We start from the raw sequence: 18,298 nt of genomic DNA, 5'->3' as shown, positions 1-18,298 counted from the left end.
AAATATAATTTTAAGTCATTTATGTAGATGGTAAGAGGCTCATAGCATATACTGTAAATTACTTCTGAAAAGCAACTTTCAGTACTGCAAAAATACAGTCATGAATTGTTGGCTGAAATTAGCTCCCTCACTTAGCTATAAGAGCATAATTACTCTCATCAAGGAAAAGCAGACCAGACATGCAAAGAACTTGCTGAAAAAAGGAAAAAAATATACCATTGAGCCCTGGTAGACCGAGCACTGCTAAATGGTTTTGTCGGATCCAATTTTGATGATTATTTAGCAATCTCCTACCTGCAGCATTAGAGTTCCCAGGGCATATCCTAAATTGAAGGATATTTGTAATAAAAAGATATAAGCCTCCAACTCTCATTTTTGCCAAACATTAATAAAAATCGAATTAGAAGCAAGTGCCTTGAAAGGCCACCGGCAAAAGGTTTTAGTATTGTAGCAATGTGAATCTGATAAGAAAAGGAAATGCTCTTCCTTCTTTTTTTATTTTAGGAATAATATAAATATCACTTTTTAAACACAGTTGTGTAAAAGGCAGAAAAAATAACCTTATATTCTAATATGCCTAGAAAACATGAATTCTATTTTTCTTTCACTTTGCAAAAAACACATAGATATGAAAGACAGACACCGCGATTAAATGCTGCACAACTGCCTCAATCCACAGTAGATACTCTGACTCCAAATGCCCTTTTCATTACTCTTAATGAAATGCGACTTCATTTTTCCCACACACTCAAAATTGTGTCAGCTGAGAGTTCAAACATGTAAATGAAGCCAAACACTCAAAAGAAAACCTCCATTCTCTGTATCCAAAGGCCATGTGAGGACATCAGCTTGTGCCAAGCAAACACATGGGAGGCAGAGAAGGAAGATGATGGCTTATTCACTCTTTACTTAATCTCCTTTGGACTCTGCCTACCTCTGTGGCTGATTTTGCTTTCATATCCTCTCATGAGTACAGTTAAAACTGGCTCTAGGTCATATTGAAACCAGATATCATTTCCGAAAGACTTCTATTTTAGAGTGATACACTCCAGGACCAAGGCCAAGGTCCTCAGAGCTCCCTTTGTGCTCTACTATTTTATTATCTAAATACAGGCACCATGATCTTCCCAGAGGTTCAGTGGAAAAATCACTGGATTTGGACATTGGCAGGCTTGCATCACAAGCCCAGTCAAATTTTTCCTTAATATGTGTTTGCTCTTAACCAGAAAGGACATAAAAAAGCAAATGCTCTATTACCCTTACACAGGTAAGCAGCACCAGACAATCCGATCACCATGTTTATTCTATCTCTCCTGTTTCATTGCTTTATTTCTCAGTGTGAAGGGATTTGGGGGTGATGGGTAAGTAGGATTAACAACACAGGGAAGATTTTTACCTGGAGTCAATGTTGTAGGCATAGGGCTTCCCAGATGGTGCAGTAGAAAAGAACCCCTCTGCCATGAAGCAGACACATGTCTGATCCTTGGGTTAAGAAAATCCCCTGGAGAAGGAAATGGAAACCCATTCCAGTATTCTTGCCTGGAAAATCCCACGGACATAGGAGCCTGGTGGGCTGCAGTCTATGGGATCGCAGAGAGTTAGACAAAACTGAGCGACTGGGCACAGTACAATGCAGCAATGTTGTGGGTATGTTAAGATACGAGTGGAAAATTTGGAAATTCAGAAAATTAGAAACCACAAGAAATGTAGACTAGTCTCTTTGAGCCTACTGCTGGCAAGCTATATTTTCTATGCCATAACTATGTAGACTTAACATGCTATGGAATCTTGAGCTTCCAATACCATGGTGCTTGATGCAATGATTTTGGAATCCCTGGACAAAATGTGATATATGCAAGTACAATATGTCACTATTACTACTGTAGAAGTATGACTAATAAGAGACTGATATTTTTGGTATTTTTTTTACAGAAGAAGGCAGGGAAGGAGGGTTGAGGAAAAAACTTGGCCACAGATATGATGAGATTGACTTATACTCCTTACAAGCCTACAAAGCCAGGCATATCTGACTCCTGCTTCCCCTTTCATGCCACTCTCCATCTAGGCTTACTGTGGCTAAAACATGCTTGTTTCTTTTCCTTGATATTGTTAAGATCATTGTTTAAACTCTTGGCTGAATACTGTATTTGGAATGTTCTTTGCCCAAATTTCCAAACAGTGGGTAGTTTGAACCCATTGTTCAGATTTGAACTTTGATCTCACCTTCTGAGAGAATCCTATCCGATCTGCTTATCTAAAATGACAGCTTGGACTTCCCTGGCAGTCCAGTGGTTAAGACTCTGTACTTCCAATGCAGTGGGCACGGGTGGCTTCCCTGGTCAGGAAACTAAGATCCCACAAGCTGTGTGGCACACTCAAAATAAATAAATAAATAATAAAAGAAAATAACACCTCCACACACATACACACCCTTCTCTATCCTGCTCGCTTCTATTACTCTCCATAGCACTTACAGTTCTCTAATTTTTGGTGTATGTCAGTTGCCAGGCTCTCCCTAATAATACCAGAATGGAAGCATCATTTGAGCAGGAATCTTGTCTACTGTGCTCCCTGCCCCAATGCGCAGGGTCTAGAATAGCATAAGGGCACTGTCTTTCTCATCACTGAATTCTCATCATTGACTTCTCCTCAGTTGCTCGAAATATGGACATTAAATGTTGAATTGTCAGAAGAGTTAAACATGATCTCTGCCCCTGGTTTGCTTATAATTAAATTGAGGAGACTTACCTTAAACATACACAAGCTTAGTAGTAAAAGACTGACACAAGATTTCAAGAAAAAGTCAGAGTCATCCCAATGACTAATGAGGGAGAAGAGAATCCATTGGATCTTTTTACTTCTAGGGTCAAAAGACCAGTAGAGGAATTTTTTCCCTTGTTTTATTTTCATAAGCAAATAGGAAAAATATTTTTAAAAACATTTTCCTGGGGCTTGATTTCTTCACACATCTTTAAACTTATGATCAATGTTCCTTAGCTTATGATCACTGAAGGGCAAACACTAATAAGGGTTGACATGTTCAGTGCCATTTTAAAGATACTTGGAGTTAAAGGATTCAGATGTGTCTACTATTTTCCCCTTGCTACATGAAGCATTTATTTTTTCAAGTCTATTCTTCACTGACCTGAGAAATCAACAGTTGGCACCTGATGTGAAGTAGCCCAGGGCTCACTCAGAAAACTGCTTTTCTTTATTTTAGGAAGTAGAAATAATCTCACAGTTGCATTCAACTCTGCGTTGGATACTTTCTGGATGTATTAGACATACACAGTTACAGTTTTCTTCAAAGGGAAACCCTGAGAAAAACAGAAGAACTTCTTTCTGAAGAAGTTCTAGGAGGTTGCTTATTCATAGGCAGATGTGTCCTGTAATACAAGATGTTGGTCCCTTTCCCACAGCTGATAGATGGGACCAGCTTGATTGCAGTCCTAGGGTTCATGAGGTTGCTGACCTCATCTAAATACTCCAAGCTTCATTTTGGGGTTCTCTAATGTAAAGTGATGTTCTTACTTTCTTCATCAGGCTGCAACATCTCTACCTAATAAACACAAGTGAGTCAGAGAGATCTGAGGCTATCTCCTCCAAGATATCAAAACTTTTGGTGGATCCATGAAAAGAAAAAGTGAATATTTATGAATTTTACAGCAATTTGTGTCTAGTTCTGTTAACACGAGAAAGAATTCACTTCGGGGAATAAAGTAATACTCTTTTTTGAGAATGAAAATTATTTGGTTACCCAGAAGTAAAGTCTAGAGCCTGGATTAGAAGATAACATTTGAGAGAAAGGTGGCTTCATTAATGCCACGTTTAATGTGAAAAGGCTGCCTTAATGAAAAGAGGGTATCTTGTTAACTATCTCTCTCCAGTGGGGCAAGGAAACAGTTTAAGTATTTTTTTTCTTTACTTTTTTCTTATTTTAGATCTATCTACAAGTAGGAAGAGTATGAAAGCAGAGACTTAAGAGAATTGGATAAATAATATGGTAGAAGGCCCTTAGAACTAGAAAAACTAATCCATAGGAAGCTCCTCTGAGGGTAGATTTCTATCTGATGAACTCTAGGAACAATTCTATCTGGTACTGAGTTTTAAGTTAATATTTTTTTCATTTTATTCTCCATTAATAATCCACATGTTGCTGTCAAGTCTTCAGTCAAATCTACAAGTTGCTAAAAGTTTATGTTAGTAGTGTCACCTTAGTGGCAAATGTTTGGGTAGATAAATCACATCACAGAGAAGCCAGAAGTCAATACGAGGTAATTCAATTCAGCCTAGAGCATCACAGGGTCACGTGACAGCATAGGCACTCTCTTGGACTGGAGGCTTCCCAGAAAGTAAACTAAACGTCCTGCAAATCACAACGTGGAGATTAAAGTGTTACTAACCAGGGTCCGTGGCTTCCGTAATCAACAGAAATTTATCAGAGGCCAGATAAGAAATTCATGCAAGGCTTTATTGAGGCCCATTCTACAACAGGGGGAAGTAAGGACAAGCAGCAGTTTCCCTTGCTTACTCGCTTGCTCAGGGGGAGGTAAGCTGGTTCCTAATATAGGGTGAAGGTACTGGTGTATCCAGAGGTCAGCTGGAGGGGTGGTTTACTTGGTTTGCCCACTTCTTTAGTGGTGTTGGGTGTGGGGGAATGCATGGCACTCTGCTTTTGCTCCCTCCTCTTCAGAAGTAGCAGTTGGTCCTTTGGGGCTTTCTCTATCTTGTTGTCCATAATTTACCCCAGCTGCGCATGTATGCAGTTTTTAGTTCCTTATAGTTTCTTTGTATTTTGTTGCTGGAGGAGATATCTGTCCAGGTGCAAGCATTGCAGCACTTGCAGCAAAGGGTCTCCAGTCCCAGGTCACAGCCTGTCTCAAAAGCAAAGGTAATCTCAGAAGGTGGGGCAACTTGATGGAACTCAGCTTAGGTGAAAAATGCTTCAGAGTCTTTATATAGGAGTTTTTTTAAGAATTGTCAATCCTTCACAGATGTTCTTAGAAACTCTTAGTCATCTATCCAGGGCTTTTCAGGTGGCTCAGTGATAAAGAATCTGCCTGCCAATCCAGGAGACAAGAGATGTGGATTAGGTCCCTGGGTTGGGAAATGCCCTGGAGAAGGAAATGTAGCCCACTCCAGTATTCTTGCCTGGAAAATCCAGTGGACAGATGAGGCTGTCAGGCTATAGTCCCTGGGTCACAAGAGTCGGACACGACTTAGCAACTAAACAACAACAAGCCATCTATCTACATGATAACAATTTTTGGTAAAACTTGTCTGATGCTTTAACTACATTTGGCTGAGGTCATTTTTCCCCTCCACTCTGGTTCTTGCCCTCATGCTACTCTCAGTCTTGTGGGGTGACATGGGAATGGAACGGTTATCTTTAGGATATCACTAAGGGAAAATTGAATTGAGAGTGTTACTGCAATTTAGAAAAGCATTATGAATTTTTTTTTTTAAATCAGTGAATAAATTAGAAATACTTTTAAGATCAACAGACATTGTGGGACCATACCCATATCCCCCCATTGCCTGAGGCTGACATCCAACTATCATTATTTTTTTTTTTTCCTGAAATCTCTCATTAATAGCCAGAGAACAGAAAAACCTACCCCTTTACCCAAAAGGTATCTAAAAATGACTGAAGCTATTGGATATCACCGCCCATCGTTCAGTTTGGGTACATCTGAGGCACCATTTACACTTGCTTCCAAGTTCCCAAATAGATTTAGTAACCCACAATGATTATTTCTTTGATAATATACCCTATCAGTGTCTCTATGATTCTCTGACTCACTTTGCACTTCTTATTGATACTTCCAAGAATCATCTCACATATTAAACTACTTACACTGAAATCTTTATTTCAAGTCTACTTTTGAGAGAAACCAAACCAAGATGGATTCTTTCTCTTGTCATCTTTATATCTATTTTTTTAACTGAGAAAAAAAATTGGGCAAAACATAATGGAAAATGAAACAGAAGCTGTAAAGACAATCAATAAAATCAATAGAGATTTGAACTACAACAAAATTGAGATACAAATTAAATCTTTTTTATGGCCACATCATGTGGCTTGTGGAATCTTAGTTCCGAGACCAGAGATGGAATCTGTATCCCCTGCATTAGAAGCATAGAGAAATCTATATTATAACAAAAAGATTTTTCAGATCATGCCAAAGCAGTATTTTTTTTTTGAGAAGTGTTATATTTCAAATAGGAGCAATAGTAGGTTCTTGGATTTTTAGGAATCTAATTAATGAAGAGGATTTAATCATAAGAACACATTAGAAAAATATAAATTTTCTGCTAATTTGACACAGAATACTAACATATCACAAGACTAAAAATAAACCACCACAATGACAATATGGTGATGACACATGAGTTAATTAGCATCATCAATTCAAAACATACTGAAGAAGAGCACAAGAAAATTTGAAATGCCCAGATACTTAACAGTTCCTTGATGGGAGAGGGTATCTGCCACAGGCCCTAAGCATCCCCATATATTTTTGTAGGGCAAAACAGGAATGCCAGGTCCTGACAACTCTTTAGCTGGGCCGTTTCTTAGGTTGTGTTTGCAGTGAGCAAACTTGAGGAATGAGGTAATGTCTCCCCTTGGACAAACAGCAGACTACTTCCATGTACTATAAAAGTGGTGTATCTCCCAGGCTTTCCTATAACACAGCTCAGAGCATGTGCATGCCTCCATGATAAGATCTTTGTGTGACCCCCGCGGAGGGTATAGTAAACCTGCCCAAACCTTTACAAACCCACATTAATCTCTAGCTGCTGCTTTTGTTGTGAGTAATAAAGTCTTTTGTCCTTTGTCTCTGACCCACCATAAGGTCTCTGTCACAGCCACCCAACTCTGACACTGGAGCAAAAGCATCCACATACAGTATAGTAATGAACGAGTGGGACTGTTCTCCAATAAAATTAATCATGAACACTGAAGTTCCATTCCATATTATTTTGATGTGCTATGAAATATTATTTTCTTTTTTATTTTTTCAAGCATTGAAAAATACAAAAAATATTCCTAGCTTGCACGCCATAATTTGTGGACTCCTGCTTTAGGCCTGAGAAAGAACTAGATAAACTAGATTAGTATGACCATATAGTAGGCCAAACTCAGAAAGCAAAATGATGCAAGTCAGGAATATAAATGCTATAAAGAGAAGGGGGGAAATGGAAGGTGTTTTATTCTTTAAATGCATGTTTTTGAGACTGCATGCTTGAGGACTTGTGTTCTGAGCATATATGTCATTTTTCTTATTATCATGGATACTGTAATAAAAAATCAACCAGACTCACATAGTCTCATCTTTTCCAGCTTTGGGACTCAACTGCTGGACTGAAAGATGGTGAGATGCATTCTCTTGTAGGTATGTGATCAATAGATGAGAACTGTAGTGGCTGGCGGGACATCTTATCCCAGCTGTCCCTTATTACTGCCAAAGGGGTTAGAGGTTGTCTTGAGTAGGAAATAAAAAGGGACATCCCTGCATTCTATATGTGAAGCATTCTCCTGATATACCAAGAAAGACTACAGTAGAGAAGAAGGCATGACTGGGTTAACATTTCAGTCCTACAATTCGTTGTATAATTTTCTACAAAGTAACTAACCTTTCTGACCTCCATTTATTTTCCAATCTAAAAGATGGGAATAACAGTAATAGACTGGTGTGGTGGTTAATGACATATGTGAAATACCTAGCTAACTTCTAGCCCATAAGCAAATGGTTAATAAGTGTTAGAAATGTCTACTGCTCCTTTCTTCCCCTTGTCAAGTCTTTTGCCCCAAATGAAAACATCTTCAGTTTTCTTCAGGACTGGTCCTTAACCATGTTTTCTTTTCTCAGTTTAGTTAACTATTCCATGTGCTGTGCCAGGTTTGTACACAGGTAAAAAGCATCATCCCCATTCTCAAATAGGAGTAGGAGAGGATGGAGAAGAAAGAGGCATGCAGACAGATGTATACACCATAACCTACCATCAATGTAGAAATGGTATATTAAATAAATCTGGGAAAAATAGTAGTGGGCTGGGTGGTAAGACAAGAAGAGAAAGGAAAAGAGGAAATCAGTAGCCAACATTTTTAATGTCCTTCTGTGTGCCAAGTATTCTACCAAGAGATGTATGTATGTTAGCTCACCTCAATAGTTGATTAGACAAGAAAAGATCTTCAAATTTTCTGAAGATTGTAAGCTGGTGTTGAGCCTTGTAAAAGTGCTAGGAATATGCCTGGTGGAGAATAAGAGTGTATGGACCTTGAGCAAATTCCAGAGAGGCACAGGAAGCTAAAGATGAGCATCTGGGGAGGGTAGGGGATGGAGCGAGGGGTGGGGTGAAAGGCTTTTTTTAAATGGCAATATTTTAAGCATACACAAATTCTTAAGAATAATAAAAAGAATATCTATGTTCCAATATTCAATTCAAGAAATGAAATTTTGCTGATAAAGTTAAGTTGTTCCTGGTTGTATACCAGTTCTCAAGATAACTCTGAAAGTGTCCTAAGAGCTCTTAGAGAGTGTCCAAAGGCTGCAGTTGTAGGAGGAGTTTGGCAGAACAGCACTAAAGATCCCTCATGTTAATTTCAGCTCTGGTGTTATAGATATGTCTTCAAATTCTGAAGCTAAAAAGAGCTTTCAGTGGATCCTTTTAGCCAATGACAATAGAAAGCTATAGTAGAGATGACAAAAATCTCCTTCTCTAGTGGTCGTTGAATATAGTGAAATATAACAAAATCCTCATTCCCTGAGATGGTTTATGTGTGGAGCTGCCTGCAGACAGGGCTTTGGTCTGAATGATCCTTTTATTTAGTTTTCCTTATTTTAATTTTATTACTAAATCCCTTGGAGTTAATGCCCTTCTGTTTGAGAGAAGTTTGCTTGAGAGAGCAGGCAAACTAAAGTGTCAGATAAAAATTGAAATTCCTCATCTGATGCTTCTTATTAAAAGAAGACAAGTGTTAAATAGGATTTTATTATGGTAAGGAAACTTGCGCAGTGGAATTATATCTACATTAGAAAAGAGAAATGGGGAATTGAAGTTGTTAACTAGATCATTCAAGTATCTAGTTACATGTATCAGATACATTTTCTACTCTTAGTTATCTAATTATTTCAAGTCAACATAATTTTAATTTTTGGACACTTTTAGCTAATTTCAAGTCTTTGTTTTGAACAGACTGTATTTTTTTTTTTTTTTTGCTTAATTACAAGACAAACATACCTTACTTTGGCATTAAACCAAAGGATATGGACATATTCATTGTGGAAATAATGTATATTTTCAGTGTTTAACTTGGCAATCAGCATTGCTTAATATCCTATAATACATGAGGAAATAGTTCTTGCAACATGATTTAGCTGTCAAGGGTATACACACATCACCCTCATTTTTCCAGGCCAGGAATGTAGGAGTTCACAAGGGAGGAACTGTCTGTCAGCAGGAGGTGGCTGTGAAATCTATTTTAACTTATTAATTAGAAGTGGCATTTGGCCTTCTAGTGAACCAAGCTACAAAATCAGTGCAGTGAAGAAATTCTTGCCAAACATGGCTACTCTAGTTCCTGAATATGCCAGCAGTGTCCTCAGGTTCTTACAGGTTTATTTGAATTATTTCAGGTCATTTGTCCTGATTTTTATCCCAGAATATGTGTTACCCAAGTCCACAGAATTCAAATATTAGAAATGGCTGATGCATTTACCAAGACCCTTTTACTTAATTTAATTTTTTTTTTGGTCTGTTGAGACCTGATGAAATACACTGGTTTTACAGCCAGAACAAGCAGAGTTTACGTCCTGGTTTCATGCCGATTGGTGAAAAAATGAGTGCTTTCTGAATAACATTCATTGCAATTCCTCATCTACAAAAGGGGCTTAAATACCCTTCTCAAAAGCCTGCTGTGGTAACCAAATGAGATAAGCTATTAACTATATCTGCTCTCATTAAAACCAGGAGCAAGTTAGTGAGCTCTCTGCACCCAGTTTGTTCACCTATAAAATGAGTATAATCCTAGTACCTATCTCACAAAAGGATTGTGAAAACTAAACTAATACATGGGTGCAAAGTCATTTCAATCACGTCACAGCTTGTGGACCTTTGGACTGAAGCCCACTAGGCTTCTCTGTCCATGGAATTCTCCAGGCAAGAATACTAGAGTGGGTTGCCATGCCCTCCTCCAAGGGATCTTCCCAACCCAGGGATCGAACCAGTGTCTCCTGACACACACACAAATATAAATATACATGTTTATATTAATGTGAATATATAACATATTTATGTATATTTGTATTTGTCCACATGTGTATATACTAATTTGATTTTCATACCTTTGTGAGCTAGTCATTCATTATTCCCATTTTATATACTTATAAAATATATATTTATAAATTATCTCAATTTGTAAGTTTATATACAATATGCATATATATATTCTTTAAATATGAAATAAACATATGTATCATATATATGTAAATACCTCAGATGAATCTGCCACATTGTATTGGCTCAATGAAGGTAGATATTATTTAATTTTAATCTTGATCTTACTAATGACCTCTATTCATTTCCAAGGCAAACCATTCAACATCACAGTAATCCAAGTCTATGCCCCGACCAGTAATGCCAAAGAAGCTGAAGTTGAATGGTTCTGTGATGACCGACAAGACCTTCTAGAACTAAAACCAAAAAAAAATACCTTTTTCATCATAGGGGACTGGAATGCAAAAGTAGGAAGTCAAGAGATACCTGGAGGAGCAGGCAAGTTTGACCTCAGAGTACAAAATGGAGCAGGGCAAAGGCTAACAGAGTTTTGTCAAGAAAATGCACTGGTCATGGCAAACACTCTCTTCCAACAATACAACAGAAGACTCTACACATGGACATCACCAGATGGTCAATACCGAAATCAGATTGATTATATTCTTTGCAGCCAAAGATGGAGAAGCTATATACAGTCAGAAAAAACAAGCCTGGGAGCTGACTGTAGCTCAGATCATGAACTCCTTATTGCCAAATTAGGACTTAAATTGAAGAAAGTAGGGAAAACCATTAAGGTATGACCTAAATCAAACCCCTTATGATAATACAGTGGAAGTGACAAATAGATTCAAGGGATTAGATCTGATAGACAGAGTGCCTGAAAAACTGATCTGATAGACAGAATGCCTGAAGAACTATGGATGGAGGTTTGTAATATTGTACAGGAGGCAGTGATCAAAGCCACCCCCAAGAAAAAGAAATGACAAAAGGCAAAATGGTGTCTGAGGAGGCCTTACAAATAGCTGAGAAAAGAAAAGAAGTGAAAGGCAAAGGAGAAAAGGAAAGATATACCCATCTGATTTCAGAATTCCAAAGAGTAGCAAGGAGAGATAAGAAAGTCTTCCTAAGTGATCAAAGCAAATAAATAGAGGAAAGCAATAGAATGGGAAAGATTAGAGATCTCTTCAAGAAAACTGGAGATACCAAGAGAAAATTTCATGCAAGTTCAATTCAGTTGCTCAACTGTGTCTGACTCTTTGTGATTCCATGAACTGCAGCATGCCAGGCTTCCCTGGCCATCACCAACTCCCAGAGCTGGCTCAAACTCATGTCCATGAGTCGGTGATGCCATAAAACCATCTCATCCTCTGTCATCCCCTTCCCCTCCTATCTTCATTCTTTCCCGGCCTCAGGGTCTTTTCCAATGAGTCAGTTTTCCACATCAGGAAGCCTAAGTATTGGAGCTTCAGCTTCAGCATCAGCCCTTCCAATGAATATTCAGGGTTGATTTCCTTTAGGATTGACTGGTTTGACCTCCTTACTGTCTAAGGGGCTCTCAAGAGTCCTCTCCAATACCACAGTTCAAAAGCATCAATTCTTCAGCAGCAGCATCAATTCTCCTTACGGTCCAACTCCCACATCCATACGTGACTATTGGAAAATAGCTTTGATGATATGGACCTTTGTAGGCCAAGTAATGTCTTTGAATTTTAATAAGCTGTCTAAGTTTGTCATAGCTTTTCTTCCAAGGAGCCAGTGTCTTTTAATTTTATGGCTGCAGTCACCATGTGCAGTGATTTTGGAGCCCAAGAAAATAAAGGCTGTCACTGTTTCTATTGTTTCCCCATCTATTTGCCATGAAGTAATAGGCCCAGATGCCATGATCTTAATTTTCTGAATGTTGAGCTTTAAGTCAGCTTTTTCACTTTTCGGTTAGGTCCATACCATTTCTGTCCTTTATAGTGCCCATTTATAGTGCCGGAGAAGGCAATGGCACCCCACTCCAGTACTCTTGCCTGGAAAACCCCATGGATGGAGGAGCCTGGTGGGCTGCAGTCCATGGGGTCTCTAACAGTCGGACACCACTCAGCGACTTCACTTTCACTTTTCACTTTCATGAATTGGAGAAGGAAATGGCAACCCACTCCAGTGTTCTTGACTGGAGAATCCCAGGGAAGGGGGAGCCTGGTGGTGCCGTCTATGGGGTCGCACAGAGTCAGACACAACTGAAGCGACTTAGCAGCAGCAGCAGCATAGTGCCCATGAAATGTTCTCTTGATATCTCTAATTTTTTTTGAAGAGATCTCGACTTTCCCTTTCTATTTTTTTCCTTTATTTCTTTGCATTGATCACTTAGGAAGACTTTCTTATGTCTCCTAGCTATTCTTTGGAACTCTGCATTCAGATGGATATATCTGTATTTTTCTCCTTTGCCTTTTGCTTCTCTTCTTCTCAGCTATTTGTAAGGCCTCCTCAGACAACCATTTTGCCTTTTTGCATTTTTTCTTCTTGGGGATGGTTTCATGCAAAGATGGACACAATAAAGCACAGTAGGATGGACCTAAGAAAAGCAGAAGACATTAAGAAGAGTTGGAGAGAATACACAGAAGAACTAGACAAAAAAAGATCTTCATGACCCAGATAATCATGATGGTGTGATCACTCACCTAGAGCCAGACATCCTGGAGTACAAAATCAAGTGCACTCCAGGAAGTGACCTTAGGAAGCATCACTATGAACAAAGCTAATGGAGGTGATAGAATTCCAGCTGAGTTATTTCAAGTCCTAAAGATGATGGTGTGAAAGTGCTGCACTCAATGTGCCAGCAAATCTGGAAAACACAGCAGTGGCCGCAAGACTGGAAAAGGTCCATTTTCATTCCAAACCCAAAGAAAGGCAATGTCAAAGAATGTTCAAAATACTACACAAATGCACGCATTTCACACTCTAGCAAAGTAATGCTGAAAATTATCCAAGCTAGGCTTCCACAATATGTGAACCAAGAACTTCCAGATCTTGCTCGCTTTGGAAACATCAGAGGAACTAGAAATCAAATTGGCAACATTCGTTGGATCACAGAAAAAGCAAGAGAATTCAAGAAAAAACATCTATTTCTGCCTCATTGACTATGCTAAAGTCTTTGACTGTGTGGATCACAACCAACTATGGAAAATTCTGAAAGAGATGGGAATACCTGACCACCTTACCTGCTTCCTGAGAAATCTGCATGCAGGTCAAGAAGCAACAGTTAGAACTGGACATGGAACAATGGACTGGTTCTAAACTGGGAAAGGAGTACATCAAGGCTGTATATTGTCACTTTGCTTATTTAATTTAAGCAGAATACATCATGTGAAGTGCCAGGCTGGATGAAGCACAAGCTGGAATTAAGATTGCCAGGAGAAATATCAATAACCTCGGATAGGCAGATGACACTACCCTTATGGCAGAAAGTGAAGAGGAACTAAAGAGACTCTTGATGAAAGTGAAAGAGAAGAATGAAAAAGCTGGCTTACAACTCAACTTTCAAAAAATGCATATCATGGCATCTGGTCCCATCACTTCATGGCAAATAGATGGGAAAACAGTGGAAACAGTGACAGACTTTATTTTCTTGGGCTCCAAAATCACTGCAGATGGTGACTGCAGCCATGAAATTAAAAGACACTTGCTCTTTGGAAGAAAAGCTATGACCAATCTAGAAAGCATATTAAAAAGTAGAGACATTACTTTGCTGACAAAAGTCCATATAGTCAAAGCTATGGTTTTTCCATTAGTCATGTATGGATGTGAGATTTGGTACATAAAGAAAGCTGAGCACTGAAGAATTGATGCTTTTGAACTGTGGTGTTGGAGAAGACTCTTGAGAGTCCCTTGGACTGCAAGGAAATACAAACAGTCTATCATAAAGGAAATCAGTCCTGAATATTCATTGGAAGAACTGATGCTGAAGCTGAACCTCCAATGCTTAGGCCACCTGGTGCAGAGAATTGACTCATTGGAAAAGACCTTGATGCTGGGAAAGATTGAAGGCAGTAGAAGGGGATGACAGAGGCTATGATGATGGGATGGCATCCCTGACTCATGAACCTGAGTTTGAGCAAGCTCTGAGTGTTTGTTATGGCCAGGGAAGCCTGGTGTGCTGCAGTCCATGTGGTCGCAAAGGGTCGGACATGACTGAGCAACTGAACTGAACTGAATCTGCTGTTTAGACTCCATAAAAGAAAATTTGTTCTATTATTATTATTATTAATAGTCTTTGTCAAGAATTGACTAGTATTCTCTCACAGACTGCCCTATAATCAATAGGAAGGTTTTTCATCACCATAGAGAGTTAAATTCAATCTCTCTAGACCCACCATTTCTGACAAGAAAAAAAAAAAGGTATACAATAATTTCACTTGATGAAGCCTCAAGAGTTATTGTATTCACAGTGAATTTTTAGATAAATTTTGGATCAGGTAAAAGTTGACCTTCTCTGCCTTCCAAATCTCATTTTACTTCTGAGAGCCTCATTTTGCTTTTCCACCCTCTATGTCCAATGCTAGGTCTTTCCAGTTACCTGGGAACCAGACTCTGTGTTTCACCTCTGACTTCCCATGCCTCCCTGCCTTGGCCCTTTCACACTTACGTTCAGCACTTAAGTCAGCTTTGCTTGGGTGCAATTTCTCCTTGTCTTTGTGATCTACTAATTAACCAGAACAGCTTTTCCACTTAGATGTCAAGGATATATTGGATTTTCACACCACTTTCACAGTACATTCTTAGTGCATTAGAATCTGCACTAAGCACTAGCAAGGTCTGATTTGAGATGACCTTCCAACCTTAATTTCAAGGATCTCAAAGTTTAGTTAAAGGAATTAAGGAACAAACAAATTGAACAATTAGGAGAATTAAATAGAATAGAACTGAAAGAACAGAAACTTGTTAAACTGTTGTGTCTCTAGGATTTTTGTGCTCAGTCTCTCAGTCCTGTTCAACTGGTTGTGGCCCCAAGAACTGTAGCCTGCCAGGATCCTCTGCCCATGGAATTTCCCAGGCAAGAATACTAGAATGGGTTGGCATTTCTTTCTCCAGGGAATCTTCTCAACCCAGGGATCAAACCACTGTCCTTTGTGTATCCTGCATTGGCAGGCAGATACTTTACCACTAACACCCCCTGGGAAGCCCCTAAGATTCTTAAAAGAGTCAATTGTATGGTATTCAGGAAATTTTTCTCATTAAAAAAAAAAAAAAAAAAAAAACTCCAAGAGCTATATTATTAATGATATTTGCAACTCAGTGGAAAAGAAAAACTCTATGAAATGCCTATCATCTAGCATTTCTGGATTATTTTAAACACCTCTAATCAGTATAAATCAGTTTTCATTCCAATCCCAAAGAAAGGCAATGCCAAAGAATGCTCAAACTACCACACAATTGCACTCATCTCACATGCTAATAAAGTAATGCTCAAAATTCTCCAAGCCAGGCTTCAGCAATACATGAACCATGAACTTCCAGATGTTCAAGCTGGTTTTAGAAAAGGCAGAGGAACCAGAGATCAGATTGCCAACATCCACTGGATCATCAAAAAAGCAAGAGAGTTCCAGAAAATCATCTATTTCTGCCTTACTGACTATGCCAAAGCCTTTGACTGTGTGGATCACAATGAACTGGAAAATTCTGAAAGAGATGGGAAAACCAGACCACCTGACCTGCCTCTTGAAAAACCTATATGCAGGTCAGGAAGCAACAGTTAAAACAGGACATGGAACAACAGACTGGCTCCAAATAGGAAAAGGAGTATGTCAAGGCTGTATATTGTCACCCTGCTTATTTAACTTATATGCAGAGTACATCATGAGAAACACTGGGCTGGATGAAGCACAAGCTGGAATCAAGATTGCTGGGAGAAATATCAATAACCTCAGATATGCAGATGACACCACCCTTATGGCAGAAAGTGAAGAAGAACTAAGGAACCTCTTGATGAAAGTGAAAGAGGAGAGTGAAAAAGTTGGCTTAAAGCTCAACATTCAGAAAACAGATCATGGCATCTGGTCCCATCACTTCATGGCAAACAGATGAGGAAACAGTGGAAACAGTGGCTGACTTTATTTTTTGGGGCTCCAAAATCACTGCAGATGGTGATTGCAGCCATGAAATTAAAAGACGCTTACTCCTTGGAAGGAAAGTTATGACCAACCTAGACAGCATATTAAAAAGCAGAGACATTACTTTGCCAACAAAGGTCCGTCTAATCAAGGCTATGGTTTTTCCAGTAGTCATGTACGGATGTGAGAGTTGGACTATAAAGAAAGCTAAGTGCCTTAGAACTTATGCTTTTGAACTGTGGTGTTGGAGAAGACTCTTGAGAGTCCCTTGGACTGCAAGGAGATCCAAGCAGTCCATCCTTAAGGAAATCAGTCCTGAATATTCATTTTAAGTACTGATGCTGAAGCTGAAACTCTGATACTTTGGCCACCTGATGTGAAGAGCTGACTCATTTGAAAAGACCCTGATGCTGGGAAAGATTGAGGGCAGGAGGAGAAGGGACGACAGATGGTTGAATGGCATCACCGACTCAATGGACATGGGTTTGGGTGGACTCCGGGAGTTGGTGATGGACAGGGAGGCCTGGTGTGCTGCGGTCCACGGGGTTGCAGAGTCAGACACAACTGAGCGACTGAACTGAACTGAACTGAATGAGTATAAAAACCGTCTCTCAGGAAAATGTTAAAATGAAATTCCCAATAATCGTAAAGTTTAAGGGCTTACAATGTGTTAACACTTCACTGGAAAATAAGAGGAACAAGGGCTGCTTGGCAGAAGAGGGAGAGTAAGTTATAAACTGCAGGAACCCAGGGACCTATTCACTTCCTTTCTGCATAAGAATAAGAGGAAGATTTTTCCATTTGCATAAAGAATGACACCTCTAAGGTCAATCACTCCCCAGGTGCTCAGAACTGGAGAAAAAAGGAAAGAAAGGATTGTCCCTTTGAGGGTACAGGGATTCAATGCCTAAGAACAAGTCATTCATAAGTCAAGTGCTCCCAAATATGGAACTGCAGGTGAATGAAATAAATAGCAAGGTCCTCCTCTGTACAATGAGGGCTTTGAAATAGATGATTTCTAATTTTCTATTCAGCTCTACTATACTAAGTTTCCTTACAGGGCATTCTAAGACTGAAACAGTTAGTATGGATCCTTCATGCCTTATGAAATGGGAATAAGAAGCTTCCCTATTCAAAGATTATGCCCAAAGCTTTCACAGACAATGAGGGGAGTACGCTGAATCTTGAGGGGAATAAGAGCATTCATGTCTGTCCAGAAGAAGCAGCCAGGAATTCATGGGAGGACAACCACAGGAACTAACTTGGGGATCCACTGAAAGAAGATTAAAACTGACATAGGATACAAGGAAAATAACAGGAAAAGAGCTTCTGAGGGGTCTGGAAAGGAAGGCAGTTCTGTTTATGGGAGGTCTGCTCACCCTACAAAGTGCTATAGAGTTTGTGCCAACATCATAGACAGCTTAACCCCCAAAGGACCCTGCAGTGTGATGACTTCAAATTGAGGGGCAATTCAAAAACATTTTCCTCTCTCCAGTTATGACACACTAAGCATCCTGTTGTTAACTAGTCATTTGCAAACAATGGCAAAATCATGACTTTCATTCAAGTATTAAAATAAACGTGGGATAAAAGTTTTACGTAACACATCATTAATGAGAAAACTTGTAAAATATCACAACCAGTTTGACAGATGTATTTATAGATCCACAATATTATTGATAAAATGAATGCACAAATAGAGGCGACCTGGCCTCTTCCACAGTGAGGGAGGAAGGTCTATTGACAGAATCTTCATGTTCGTAGACAAGAATTATTTTATATTGTTATCGGCTATAATTTACAAGTTTATAAAATAACTCAAAGACAATGAAAGAATAAGAAGAGGTAGCCTGGAAAGGTATAATCTTAACAATGCATGGTTATTTTTGAAGCATTTGTTTTGTTTTTTTTCTTCTCCACAG

This window comes from Giraffa tippelskirchi, chromosome 4 (assembly GCF_054371585.1).
Source record: "Giraffa tippelskirchi isolate mGirTip1 chromosome 4, T2T-mGirTip1v1.2.pri, whole genome shotgun sequence".
Classification (NCBI taxonomy): domain Eukaryota; kingdom Metazoa; phylum Chordata; class Mammalia; order Artiodactyla; family Giraffidae; genus Giraffa; species Giraffa tippelskirchi.
Note: the sequence above shows the minus strand (reverse complement) of the source record.